Source organism: Arachis stenosperma, chromosome 9, assembly GCF_014773155.1.
Source record: "Arachis stenosperma cultivar V10309 chromosome 9, arast.V10309.gnm1.PFL2, whole genome shotgun sequence".
Taxonomy (NCBI): domain Eukaryota; kingdom Viridiplantae; phylum Streptophyta; class Magnoliopsida; order Fabales; family Fabaceae; genus Arachis; species Arachis stenosperma.
Window position 1 is genome coordinate 149,619,349 of NC_080385.1, and position 14,977 is coordinate 149,634,325.

The 14,977-nt window shown below is 38.6% G+C and overlaps 1 non-coding gene across 1 annotated transcript; it reads right to left on the reverse strand.

The window, feature by feature from the left end:
• Window positions 1-5,828: 5,828 nt before the first annotated feature.
• Window positions 5,829-5,932, reverse strand: LOC130953224 (small nucleolar RNA R71). Its single transcript, XR_009075397.1, has one exon. It is a non-coding gene; the product is annotated as a small nucleolar RNA R71 (small nucleolar RNA).
• Window positions 5,933-14,977: the final 9,045 nt, after the last annotated feature.

Sequence of the window (14,977 nt, forward strand, 5' to 3'; positions counted from 1 at the left end):
CATGATTTGGTCCAATTAATCCTAGTCCTAGCTAGTATATGTTTTCAAATAATTAAGAACATGTCATATTATGACGTGCGGATCTTGATGGATATATGTGTCATATATAAGTATTTTTATCACTATGAACAACTTATACATGGCTATGATGGTTGAAAATTTAAATCAAATGAGCTTATGTCGATATAGACTAGAAATATTAGGTAATTAATTTTTTTTATGTAATTATTTTTACATTTATTTTATATTTGTGTTCTGACTAGTAAATTTTTCATTTTTTCACTAAAATTTGGTTCTAACATTTTTCATATAACACTATCACTACAAAAAAAAAACCGGTTTAAAACGACATTTTTATTAGGGCGATTCTTTGTAAATGCCATAATTTTCTTTATTTTCGGCGGTACATATTGTTGTCGTAACTTTCTTGTTGAATATGGCAGTTTTTGATTTTGGCGGATAGAACCGCCAATATATTCTTTTATTATTTAAAGGAAAACCTCATTTATGCAAACCTAGCTTAGCAAGTAAAGTGCGCAAGAGTGAGTTTTCTCCTCCGGTGATGCCTCTTTAGAGTTCACAGCTTCCATTGATGTGATCTGCGTTCTCACTTTTAGGTTTGTATACAAAATTCTCATTTCTTTTCTTCTTCTCTAGAATGCGTTAATTACCTCTTCTCTCTCTCTCTCTCTCTCTGAGTAATACGTCTTCTCCAAGATTTTTAGATCTGTTGCGACGTACTGCGACTGTAGAAATCACTGGGGGCAATTTTTGGGCTGTTTTAACCCAGTTTTCAGCCTAGAAAACACAGATTAAAGGCTGCAGAGTGGGGGAATTATTCATTCATCATTCACTTCTCATTATTCACAATTTTTAGGTTTTAGATGTAGTTTTCTAGAGAGAGGGCTCTCTCCTCTCTCTTAGATTTTAGGATTAGGATTTCTTCTTCTTCTCAATTCCAGGTTCAATGTTCTTTTAATTTAGTTTCTCTTTTATTTGTTATGAACTCTATGTTAGATTTGATTTCTTTATTTAATGCAATTTGAGGTATTTCATATTTATGATTTTAATTTAGCTTTTTACATTCTTAGCTTGTGTTGAATAATTGGAGACACTTGAGTTATCAAACTCCTTGTTGATTGAAAATTGGAATTCTTTGCTGATTGATTTGAATTCCCCTAACTCTAGTCTTTTCTTAGGAATTGACTAGGACCTGAGGAATCAAATTGATTTATCCACTTAACATACCTTCATAGTTAGAGGTTGACCAAGTGGGAGCAAAAGCCAATTCTCATCACAATTGATAAGGATAACTAGGATAGGACGTCTAGTTCTTATACCTTGCAAGGGTTTTCATGATAATTAATTTACTTCCTTGTCATTTACATTCCTGGTTCAAACCTTTCAAAACCCAAAAAGATACTTTTCTCATAACCAATAATAAGAACACCTCCCTGCAATCCTGAGAGACGACCCGAGGTTTAAATACTTCGGTTATTAATTTTTATTGGGTTTGCTTTAGTGACAAACAAATTTTTGCACAAAATGATTCTTTGTTAGTTTAGACGCTATACTTTCAACGAGAATTTATTTGTGAAATTCTAGATCACGCAAGACTCCGTTCGTCAAAATGGCGCCGTTGCCGGGGAATTACAAACGTGTGCCTTATTATTGGTTATTGTAAATATTTGTTTTTGCTTATTTATTTGTTTTTGTTTTTTAATTTTTATTAGCTATTATGAATTCTCACTCCTGTCGCTATGAGTTTGGTTCCAATGTTGTTGTAGGGAATGGAAGCTATAATGAAAATATGCATCAAGGTTGGAAGAATCAAAGATGGGAGGAGCCACAAGGATTTGATCAACCCTCTTGGCAACAACCCCCTCCAATGCGCTATAACCAACCTCCACCAAATTACTATAGTCAAGAGCCATTCCAGAGTGCGTACTGATGAGCGGATAATTTATACGCTTTTTGGCATTGTTTTTAGGTAGTTTTTTAGTAAGTTCATGCTACTTTTAGGGATGTTTTCATTAGTTTTTATGTTAAATTCACATTTCTGGACTTTACTATGAGTTTGTGTGTTTTTCTGTGATTTCAGGTAAATTCTGACTGAAATTGAGGGATTTGAGCAAAACTCTGAAAAAGGCTGACAAAAGGACTGCTGATGCTGTTGGATTCTGACCTCCCTGCACTCGAAATGGATTTTCTGGAGCTACAGAACTCCAATTGGCGCGCTCTCAACGGCGTTGGAAAGTAGACATCCAGGGCTTTCCAGCAATATATAATAGTCCATACTTTATTCGAAGAATGACGACGTAACTTGGCGTTGAACGCCAAGTACATGCTGCTGTCTGGAGTTAAACGCCAGAAAAACGTCATGATCCGGAGTTGAACGCCCAAAATACGTCATAACTCAAAGTTCAACTCCAAGAGAAGCCTCAGCTCGTGGACAGATCAAGCTCAGCCCAAGCATACACCAAGTGGGCCCCGGAAGTGGATTTATGCATCAATTACTTACTCATGTAAACCCTAGGAGCTAGTTTATTATACATAGGATGATTTACTAATGTATTAGACATCTTTGGTCTCAGTTTTGTTTTATTCTTCATCCTAAGAGACTATTGATCACGTTTAGGGGGCTGGCCATTCGGCCATGCCTGAACCTCTTTCACTTATGTATTTTCAACGGTGGAGTTTCTGCACACCATAGATTAAGGGTGTGGAGCTCTACTGTACCTCAAGTATTAATGAAGTTCTATTTTTTTTTATTCAAATCTCTCTTATTCTTATTCCAAGATATTCATTCGTACCCAAGAACATGATGAATGTGATGAGTTAGATAACCCTCATCATCATTCTCACTTATGAACGCGCGTGATTGACAACCACTTCCGTTCTACATGCAACAGAGCTTGAATGTGTATCTCTTAGATTCCCCAACAGAATCTTCGTGGTATAAGCTAGACAGATGGCGGCATTTATGAGGATCCGGAAAGTCCAACCTTGTCTGTGGTGTTCCGAGTAGGATCCTGGGAATCCGGAAAGTCTCACCTTGTCTGTGGTATTCCGAGTAGGATTCCGGTAATGAATGACTGTGACGTGCTTCAAACTTGCAACCTGCTGGGCGTTAGTGACAGACGCAAAAGAATCAAGGGATTCTATTCCAGTAGGAGCGGGAACCAACCGGTGATTAGCCGTACTGTGACGGAGTGCGTGAGCATTAGTTTTCACTGCGAGGATGGGATGTAGCCATCAACCATGGGTGATGCCTCCAGACGATTTGCCGTGCGACTGACAACCGCATAGGATCATTTTCCCGAGAGGATGAAAGTAGCCACAGCTGATGGTGAACCCCTATACAAAGCTTGCCATGGAAAGGAGTAAGAAGGATTGAGTAGAAGCAATGGGAGAGCAGGCGTCCTTGGGCCATACAGCATCTTCATATACTTAACTGAAATTCCTACCAATGAATCTGCATAAGTATTCTATCCCTTTTATTATTCCTTTTATTTATTATTAATTCCAATAATCACAATTACCCTTTAATCTCCCTAACTGAGACTTACAAGGTGACCATAGCTTGCTTCATACCAACAATCTCTGTGGATTCGACCCTTACTCACGTAAGGTTTATTACTTGGACGACCCAGTACACTTGCTGGTTAGTTGAACGGAGTTGTGAAAATAAACAGTGCCCTAAGAGTAAATTCATACAAGTATAAAGAACATGTGATCACAATTTCGTCCACCAAGTTTTTGGCGCCGTTGCCGGGGATTGTTCGAGTATGGACAACTGACGGTTCATCTTGTTGCTCAGATTAGGTAATTCTCTTTTCAAAATCTTTTTCAAAATTTTTCTTTTAATTTCGTTTTCTTCACATTATTTTCGAAAAAAATTAATAAAAATACAAAAAAATTAAAAAATCATAAAATCCAAAAATATTTTGTGTTTCTTGTTTGAGTCTTGAGTAAATTTTTAAGTTTGGTGTCAAATTGCATGCTTTTAAAATTTTTCTTGCATTTTTTCGAAAATCTCATGCATTCATAATGTTCTTCATGATCTTCAAGTTGTTCTTGATAAGTCCTCTTGTTTGATCTTGATGATTTCTTGCTTTGTGTTGTTTGTTGTTTTTCATGTGCATTTTTGCATTCATATTTTCCAAGCATTAAAAATTTCTAAGTTTGGTGTCTTACATGTTTTCTTTGCATCAAAAATTTTTCAAAATTATGTTCTTGATGTTCATCATGATCTTCATAGTGTTCTTGGTGTTCATCTTGACATTCATAGCATTCTTGCATGCATCTTGTGTCTTGATCCAAAATTTTCATGTTTTGGGTCATTTTTGTGTTTTTCTTTAAAAATTTAAAAATCAAAAAATATCTTTTCCTTATTTTCCTCCAAATTTTCGAAATTTTGGGTTGACTTGGTCAAAAATTTTCAAAATTAGTTGTTTCTTACAAGTCAAGTCAAAATTTCAAATTTTAAAAAATCTTATCTTTTCAAAATCTTTTTCAAAAATCATATCTTTTTCATTTTTTTTATAATTTTCGAAAATTTCAAAAATTATTTTTCAAAATATTTTCAAAATCTTTTTCTTATCTTTTTATCAAATTTTCGAAAATTAAGCTAACAATTAATGTGATTAGTTCAAAATTTGAAATTTGTTACTTTCTTGTTAAGAAAGGTTCAATCTTTAAATTCTAGAATCTTATCTTGTAGTTTCTGTTAGTTAAGTACTTTTTTAAAATTAAATCTTTTCAAATATATCTTTTTATCTTTTATCTTATCTTTTTCAAAAATTTTTATCTTTTTCAAAATTTGATTTCAAAATATCTTATCTAACTTCTTATCTTCTTATCTTTTTAAAATTTTGATTTCAAATCTTTTTCAATCAACTAACTAACTTGTTGTTTGTTTCCTATCTTTTTCAAAACCACCTAACCACTTTTCCCTCTTCTATTTCGAAAATATCTCTCTCTTTTTCAAAAATTCTTTTTAATTAATTAATTGTCTCATGTTTAAATTTTTAATTATAATTTAATTCTAATTTTCGAAAATCACTAACCCTTTTTTTTTTTAAAAAAATTATTTTCGAATTTCTTTTCTCCTCTCTCTCTTCTCATTCTATTTAATTATTTAATTACTAACACTTCTCTTCACCTATCTTCATCCATAAATCCGAATCCATTCTTCATTCTTCTACCCCCTTTCTTTTTCTACTAACATAAAGGAATCTCTATACTGTGATATAGAGGATCCCTTTTTCTTTTCTTGTTTTCTTCTCTTTCATATGAGCAGGAACAAGGATAAAGGCACTCTTGTTGAAATTGATCCAGAACCTGAAAGGACTCTGAAGAGAAAATTAAGAGAAGCTAAATTACAACAATCCAGAAACAACCTTTCAGAAATTTTCGAACAAGAGAAGGAGATGGCCGAAAATAATAATAATAATGCAAGGAGAATGCTTGGTGACTTCACAAAACCAACGTCCAAGTTTGATGGAAGAAGCATCTCCATTCCTGCCATTGGAGCCAATAACTTTGAGCTGAAACCTCAGCTAGTTGCTTTAATGCAACAAAACTGCAAGTTTTATGGACTTCCATCTGAAGATCCTTATCAGTTTTTAACTGAGTTCTTGCAGATCTGTGAGACTGTAAAGACGAATGGAGTTGATTCTGAAGTCTACAGACTCATGCTTTTCCCTTTTGCTGTAAGAGACAGAGCTAGAGTATGGTTGGATTCACAACCCAAGGATAGCCTGGACTCATGGGATAAGCTTGTCACTGCATTCTTGGATAAATTCTTTCCTCCTCAAAAGTTGAGCAAGCTGAGAGTGGATGTTCAAACCTTTAAACAAAAAGATGGTGAATCCCTCTATGAAGCTTGGGAAAGATACAAGCAGCTGACCAAAAGATGTCCATCTGACATGTTTTCAGAATGGACCATATTAGATATATTCTATTATGGTCTCTCTGAATTTTCGAAAATGTCATTGGACCATTCTGCAGGTGGATCTATTCACCTGAAGAAAACGCCTGAAGAGGCTCAAGAACTCATTGACATGGTTGCAAATAACCAGTTCATGTACACCTCTGAGAGGAATTCCGTGAATAATGGGGTACCTCAGAAGAAAGGAGTTCTTGAAATTGATACTCTGAATGCCATATTGGCTCAGAACAAAATGTTAACTCAACAGGTCAACATAATCTCTCAAAATCTGAATGGATTGCAACATGCATCCAACAGTACTAGAGAGGCAGCTTCTGAAGAAGCTTATGATCCTGAAAACCCTGCCATGGCAGAGGTTAATTACTTAGGTGAACCTTATGGAAACACCTATAACTCATCATGGAGAAATCATCCAAATTTCTCATGGAAGGATCAACAAAAACCTCAACAAGGTTTTAACAATGGTGGACGAAACAGGCTGGGCAATAGCAAGCCATATCCATCATCTTCTCAGCAACAGACAGAGAACTCTGAACAAAACAATTCTAATTTAGCCAATATAGTCTCTGATCTGTCAAAGGCCACTTTCAGTTTCATGAATGAAACAAGATCCTCCATTAGAAATTTGGAGGCACAAGTGGGCCAGCTGAGTAAGAAAGTCATTGAAACTCCTCCCAGTATTCTCCCAAGCAATACAGAAGAGAATCCAAAAGGAGAGTGCAAAGCCATTGACATAGTCAATATGGCCGAATGCACAAGGGAGGAGGAGGACGAAAATCCTAGTGAGGAAGACCTCCTGGGACGTCCCTCAATCAAGAAGGAGTTTCCTATTGAGGATCCTGAGGAATCTGAGGCTCATCTAGAGACCATAGAGATTCCTTTAAATCTCCTTCTGCCATTCATGAGCTCTGAAGACTATTCATCCTCTGAAGAGAATGAAGATGTGCCTGGAGAGCAAGTTGCTCAATACTTAGGAGCTATCATGAAGCTGAATGCCAAGCTGTTTGGTAATGAGACTTGGGAAAGTGAACCTCCCTTGCTCATTAGTGAACTAGATACTTGGATTCAGAGAACTCTACCTCAAAAGAAACAAGATCCTGGAAAGTTCTTAATACCTTGCACCATTGGCACCATGAGCTTTGAAAAAGCTCTATGTGACCTGGGGTCAGGGATAAATCTTATGCCACTCTCTGTAATGGAGAAGCTGGGGATCATTGAGGTACAACCTGCCTTGTTCTCATTACAATTGGCAGACAAGTCCATGAGACAAGCTTATGGAATAGTAGAGGACGTGCTAGTAAAGGTTGAAGGCCTTTACATCCCTGCTGATTTCATAATCCTAGACACTAGGAAGGAAGAGGATGAATGCATCATCCTAGGAAGACCTTTCCTAGCCACATCAGGAGCTGTGATAGATGTCAACAGAGGTGAGTTAGTCCTTCAATTGAATGGAGACTACCTTGTGTTTAAAGCACATGGCCATCCCTCTGTGACAAAAGAGAGTAAGCAAGAAGAGCTTCTCTCAGTTCAGAGTCAAGAAGAGCCCACACAGTCAAAATCTAAGTTTGGTGTTGTGAGGCCACAACCAAACTCTAAGTTTGGTGTTCAAACCCCATATCCAAACTCTAAGTTTGGTGTTGGGACTACACACTAAATTGACCTGATCACCATGTGGCTCCATAAGAGCCACTGTCAAGCTATTGACATTAAAGAAGCGCTTGTTGGGAGGCAACCCAATTTTATTTATCTAATTTTATTTTATTTTGTTTCTTTGTTATTTTTGTGTTTAATTAGGTACATGATCATGAGGAGTCACGAAAAAAATCAAAAAAATTAAAAACAGAGTCAAAAACAGAAGAAAAATTTTCACCCTGGAGGTAGCGCAGACTGGCGTTCAACGCCAGTAAGGTGCATCTGGCCGGCGTTCAACGCCAGAACAGAGCACCATTCTGGCGCTGAACGCCCAAAACAAGCAACAACCTGGCGTTAAACGCCAGGTTGGTGCACAGAAAGGACAAACTGGCGCTGAACGCCAGAAACAAGCATGAAACTGGCGTTCAACGCCAGAAACATGCATTACATTGGCGTTGAACGCCCAGAACATGCACCAATGGGCGTTTGAATGCCAGGATGATGCATGAAGGCATGTTACATGCCTATATGGTGAAGGAATGGTATTTGTTTTCACCTCAGGATCTGTGGACCCCACAGGATCCCCACTTCAGGATCTGTGGACCCCACAGGATCCCCACCTAACATATTCCTACCTTACCTCCTAATCCTAGTTTTTGTGAATGTGATTACCCTTTCACATGTCACACTTCCCAACATCTTCTTCATCAATCACCTCAATTCCTCTTCCCAATTACCCATTCACCATTCACATCAACCTCCTCTTCCCCATAAACCCCACCTACCCTCATAAAATTCAAATTCAATTTTCCACCCATTCCCACCCAAAATGGCCGAACACTAACCCTCCCCTCTCACTATAAATACCCTCCCATTCTTCTTCATTTTCACACAACACAAATACCTTCTTCTCCCATATAGCCGAACCCACTTCTCTCCCTCTCTACCATTTTCTCTTCTTCTTCTTCTACTTTTTTTTTCTTTCTTGCTCGAGGACGAGCAAATTTTAAGTTTGGTGTGGTAAAAGCATAAGCTTTTTTTGTTTTTCCATTACCAATGGCACCTAAGGCCGGAGTTTCCTCAAGAAAAGGAAAAGGAAAAGCAAAAGCTTCCACCTCCGAGTCATGGGAGATGGAAAGATTCATCTCCAAGAGCCATCAAGACCACTTCTATGATGTTGTGGCAAAGAAGAAGGTGATCCTTGAGGTCCCTTTCAAGCTCAAGAAAAATGAGTATCCAGAAATCCGACATGAAGTTCAAAGAAGAGGTTGGGAAGTCCTAGCCAACCCCATACAACAAGTTGGAATTTTAATGGTTCAAGAGTTCTATGCCAATGCATGGATCACTAGGAACCATGACCAAAGTATGAACCCAAGCCCAAAGAATTATCTCACAATGGTTAGGGGAAATACTTGGATTTCAGTCCGGAAAATGTGAGGTTGGCGTTTCATTTGCCCATGATGCAAGGTGATGAACACCCCTACACAAGAAGGGTCAACTTTGATCAAAGGTTGGACCAAGTCCTAATGGACATATGTGTGGAAGGCGCCCAATGGAGAATAGACTCCAAAGGCAAGCCAGTCCAACTAAGAAGACTGGACCTCAAGCCTGTAGCTAGAGGATGGTTGGAATTCATCCAAAGATCCATCATCCCTACAAGCAACCGATCTGAAGTTACTGTGGATCGGGCCATCATGGTTCATAGCATCATGATTGGAGAAGAAGTGGAAGTTCATGAAGTCATCTCCAATGAACTCTACAAAATAGCTGACAAGCCTTCACACATGGCACGGCTAGCCTTCCCCCGCCTTATATGCCATCTATGTTACTCAGCTGGAGTTATCATAGATGGAGATGTCTCCATTGAAGAAGACAAGCCTATCACCAAGAAAAGGATGGAGCAAACCAGGGAAGTTCCTCACGGCCATCAAGAAGAACATGAGGAAGTTCATCATCAACAAATGCCTCAAGGAATGCACTTTCCTCCCAACAACTATTGGGAGCAACTTAATACCTCCTTAGAAGATTTGAGCCATAATGTGGAACAATTAAGGGTGGAACATCATGAGCACTCCATCATTCTCCAAGAAATAAGAGAAGATCAAAGAGCAATGAGGGAGGAGCAACAAAGGCAAGGAAGGGACATAGAAGAGTTGAAGAACATCATTGGTCCTTCAAGAAGAAGACGCCACTAAAAGGTGGATTCATTCCTTGTCCTTTATTTCTTTCTGTTTTCGGTTTTTAATTATTGTGTTTATCTATGTTTTGTGTCTTTATTCCATGATCATCAGTATGTAACCATGCCTTAAAGCTATGAATAAAATCCATTACTCCTTCACCTCTCTTAAATGAAAAATGTTTTAATTCAAAAGAACAAGAAGTACATAATTTTCGAAATTATTATTGAATTTAGTTTAATTATATTGATGTGGTGACAATGCTTTTGTTTTCTGAATGAATGATTGAACAGTGCATATGTCTTTTGATCTTGTTGTTTATGAGTGTTAAAATTGTTGGTTCTTGAAAGAATGATGAACAAAGAGAAATGTTATTGATGATCTGAAAATCATGAATTTGATTCTTGAAGCAAGAAAAAGCAGTGAAAAAAAATGGCGAAAATTTTAAAAAGCAAAGGATCCAAGGCTTTGAGCATTAATGGATAGGAGGGCCCAAGGAAAGTAAATCCAGGCCTAAGCGGCTAAATCAAGCTGTCCCTAACCATGTGCTTGTGTCATGAAGGTCCAAGTGAAAAGCTTGAGACTGAATGGTTAAAGTCGTGATCTAAAGCTAAAGAGTGTGCTTAAGAGCTCTGGACACCACTAACTGGGGACTTTAGCAAAGCTAAGTCACAATCTGAAAAGGTTCACCCAGTTATGTGTCTGTGGCATTTATGTATCCGGTGGTAATACTGGAAAACAAAATGCTTAGGGCCACAGCCAAGACTCAAAAAGTAGCCGTGTTCAAGAATCAACATGCTTAACTAGGAAAGTCAATAACACTATCCAAAATTCTAAGTTCCTAGAGATGCCAATCACTCTGAACTTCAAAGGAAAAAAGTGAGATGCCAAAACTGTTCAGAAGCAAAAAGCTACAAGTCCCGCTCATGTAATTAAATTAATATTCATTGATATTTTGGACTTTATAGTATATTCTCTTCTTTTTATCCTATTTGATTTTCAGTTGCTTGGGGACAAGCAACAATTTAAGTTTGGTGTTGTGATGAGCGGATAATTTATACGCTTTTTGGCATTGTTTTTAGGTAGTTTTTAGTAAGTTCAAGCTACTTTTAGGGATGTTTTCATTAGTTTTTATGTTAAATTCATATTTCTGGACTTTACTATGAGTTTGTGTGTTTTTCTGTGATTTCAGGTAAATTCTGACTGAAATTGAGGGATTTGAGCAAAACTCTGAAAAAGGCTGACAAAAGGACTGCTGATGCTGTTGGATTCTGACCTCCCTGCACTCGAAATGGATTTTCTGGAGCTACAGAACTTCAATTGGCGCGCTCTCAACGGCGTTGGAAAGTAGACATCCAGGGCTTTCCAGCAATATATAATAGTCCATACTTTATTCGAAGAATGACGACGTAACTTGGCGTTGAACGCCAAGTACATGCTGCTGTCTGGAGTTAAACGCCAGAAAAACGTCATGATCCGGAGTTGAACGCCCAAAACACGTCATAACTCAAAGTTCAACTCCAAGAGAAGCCTCAGCTCGTGGATAGATCAAGCTCAGCCCAAGCATACACCAAGTGGGCCCCGGAAGTGGATTTATGCATCAATTACTTACTCATGTAAACCCTAGGAGCTAGTTTATTATAAATAGGATGATTTACTAATGTATTAGACATCTTTGGTCTCAGTTTTGTTTTATTCTTCATCCTAAGAGACTATTGATCACGTTTAGGGGGCTGGCCATTCGGCCATACCTGAACCTCTTTCACTTATGTATTTTCAACGGTGGAGTTTCTGCACACCATAGATTAAGGGTGTGGAGCTCTGCTGTACCTCAAGTATTAATGAAGTTCTATTTTCTTTTATTCAAATCTCTCTTATTCTTATTCCAAGATATTCATTCGTACCCAAGAACATGATGAATGTGATGAGTTAGATAACCCTCATCATCATTCTCACTTATGAACGCGCGTGATTGACAACCACTTCCGTTCTACATGCAACAGAGCTTGAATGTGTATCTCTTAGATTCCCCAACAGAATCTTCGTGGTATAAGCTAGATAGATGGCGGCATTTATGAGGATCCGGAAAGTCCAACCTTGTCTGTGGTGTTCCGAGTAGGATCCTGGGAATCCGGAAAGTCTCACCTTGTCTGTGGTATTCCGAGTAGGATTCCGGTAATGAATGACTGTGACGTGCTTCAAACTTGCAACCTGCTGGGCGTTAGTGACAGACGCAAAAGAATCAAGGGATTCTATTCCAGTAGGAGCGGGAACCAACTGGTGATTAGCCGTACTGTGACAGAGTGCGTGAGCATTAGTTTTCACTGCGAGGATGGGATGTAGCCATCAACCATGGGTGATGCCTCCAGACGATTAGCCGTGCGACTGACAACCGCATAGGATCATTTTCCCGAGAGGATGAAAGTAGCCACAGCTGATGGTGAACCCCTATACAAAGCTTGCCATGGAAAGGAGTAAGAAGGATTGAGTAGAAGCAATGGGAGAGCAGGCGTCCTTGGGCCATACAGCATCTTCATATACTTAACTGAAATTCCTACCAATGAATCTGCATAAGTATTCTATCCCTTTTATTATTCCTTTTTATTTATTATTAATTCCAATAATCACAATTACCCTTTAATCTCCCTAACTGAGACTTACAAGGTGACCATAGCTTGCTTCATACCAACAATCTCTGTGGATTCGACCCTTACTCACGTAAGGTTTATTACTTGGACGACCCAGTACACTTGTTGGTTAGTTGAACGGAGTTGTGAAAATAAACAGTGCCCTAAGAGTAAATTCATACAAGTATAAAGAACATGTGATCACAATTTCGTCCACCACGTACCAAGATGATAGATATGGTGGACCCCCTTGTAGTTACCAACAAGCCCACCATATGCCTATGACCCCCCGCCTCAACATAGGTTTGAACCACCACACTCACAAGCCCCTTTCCACCATTCACCTCCATATGACCCTAACCCATATCTACCATACCAACCACCTTATGAGCCAAATGAACCATACATAAAACCACCCCCATTCCAACACAATTACTCTCATGAGCCACCACATCAATATTCACCATCTCCATGCCCTTACCAAGAAGAACCACCTTCCTACCATACACCCTTTCTCCAAAATAATGAACCCTCCTATCTACCCCAAACCTCCATGGAGAACACACTTACATCTCTCATTGGTCTCACCTCTAAACTCCAAAATCTTATATCTCGCATGTACCAATCCTCTACCTCGAATACTCAACCCTCAAGCTCTAGTGCACTTCATTTTTAACCACATAATGATCTCTCCATCCCATCACCACCCTCCATGGAAGAGCACCCACATCCATCAATCCAAGAACAACATGATCCCAATGATGCTATTGACATGGAACAAGAGAGAAGGGATCATCCTAGGGACGCAATCGCAGTGGATCAGTTACACGCAGCCTTATTTCCAGAGGAGCAAGAGGAGGCCCAAAATGTGGAGGTAGGAGAGACCATTGAAGATGTAGGAGTAGTTGAAGGAAGTTGTCATGGAAAGGAAATCATCAAAGAGGAGTACAATTTTATGCTAAAATAACTAGAGGAAGCCATAATTATTGAAAAGGAAGAAGGGGTTGAAGACTTAGGAGATGCTGAACCTCTATGGGAAAGTCAAGTTATAGAGCCTCCTTCAAAGACGTTTGAAATTGATATTGAGGAGGGTGTACAACCTCCAAGGCATATCCTGGCTGAAGACTTTGAAGAGGTCGATCAAGAGATGGATTCAATGATTGATGAATCCTTATCTACAATTGAATCCTCTTTCATTGGACTTGACATGGAGATTAAAGAAGAAGAAGCACAACCTTCCATGCCCTTGGTGAGCAATGAAGAAGAGATTGAAATGGAAAAAAGCTACCAAGAGGAAAAGGTTGATATTAAAGAAGCTTCAAAAGAGGTGGAAGTTGTCAAAGAAGAGCATAAGGGAGTAGAGCTTGCAAGTTCATTAGAAACACCTCTCCCAAGTGTAAAACCCGGTTAATTAATGCTAATTAACCCATAAATGAGAATTTATCCTAGAAAGCCCAAAATGTGATTTTTATGGCTAAATGTGATAGAGGAGATTGAGACGAGAATTTCGGTACCAATTTTATAAAATTCGGACCAAGATTGGACCGAACGGGCCAAACCGGACCAACCGGACCCAAAGTGGGCCCTTGGCCCAACATAACTAAACCAAAACCCTAGTTTTCAGTACTCTCTCTCCTCATTTGAGACACTAAACACGTTGAAATGGAGGCCATGGAGGGAAGAACACTCTCTCAAGTTCTATCTCTCCCTTGATCTTCAAACCACCATAACTTTTGATCTAGAGCTCTGACTGCCGCACCATTTGTGGCCACGCGTTCACCACAGAGACCTCTACAAAACCCATACAATTAATCTTGAGGTAAGCCACGTTTTGCTCTTCGAATTTCCAGCTTTGATTTCGAGTTTCATGAGCAAAAATGTTGAAATTTTAGGCTCTTTGATGTTATAGAACCCAACTCTCTTGAAGGAGAAGGTTAACCTTGTCTCCTTGGACCTTGGGTGTGGTAAGATTCTCAACCCTAGTGTAATTTGTTGTTCTATGATGTTTGGGTATTGAGATGTTGTGTATGGGTATGATGATTGTGGCTTAGGTTGTGTATGTGTGAATATTAGAGCTTGATTAGTGATATTGAAAAGCTTGAAAAGGGATTTGGTGGTGAAAAATCTGTTCTTGGAGGTGTTGAGGCCTTGAGAGCTTGAGGAAAAGTGGTTTGGAAGTACTCCGGTTGAGCTTGGGAAATCAGCTAAGGTATGGTCTCGGTTTCTCGTATCTAATATGTAATGTGGTAGGAAATACTTAGGCTAGAGGCCCTAAGATAGGCATTGAATTTTTGGTGTTGTTGAATGGTTGAAATATATGATGTGGTCATATATATGATGATGATTATTGATGCATTGATAGTACGATGTATGAGATATATGCATGTTGTGATATATGCTTGATGATTGGTTATGGTTGAATTGTGGGTTGAACCATGTTGATGGTGAGTATGATATTGATTGTGTACAATGATGATTTATTGGAATTAGTATTGTTGAAAATTGGCATGAGAAAGAGTATATGATATGTCAATGTGTTTGAGTTTGAGCCACTTGGGTGAAGTGGGTTAAAATGATGGGATAGTGAT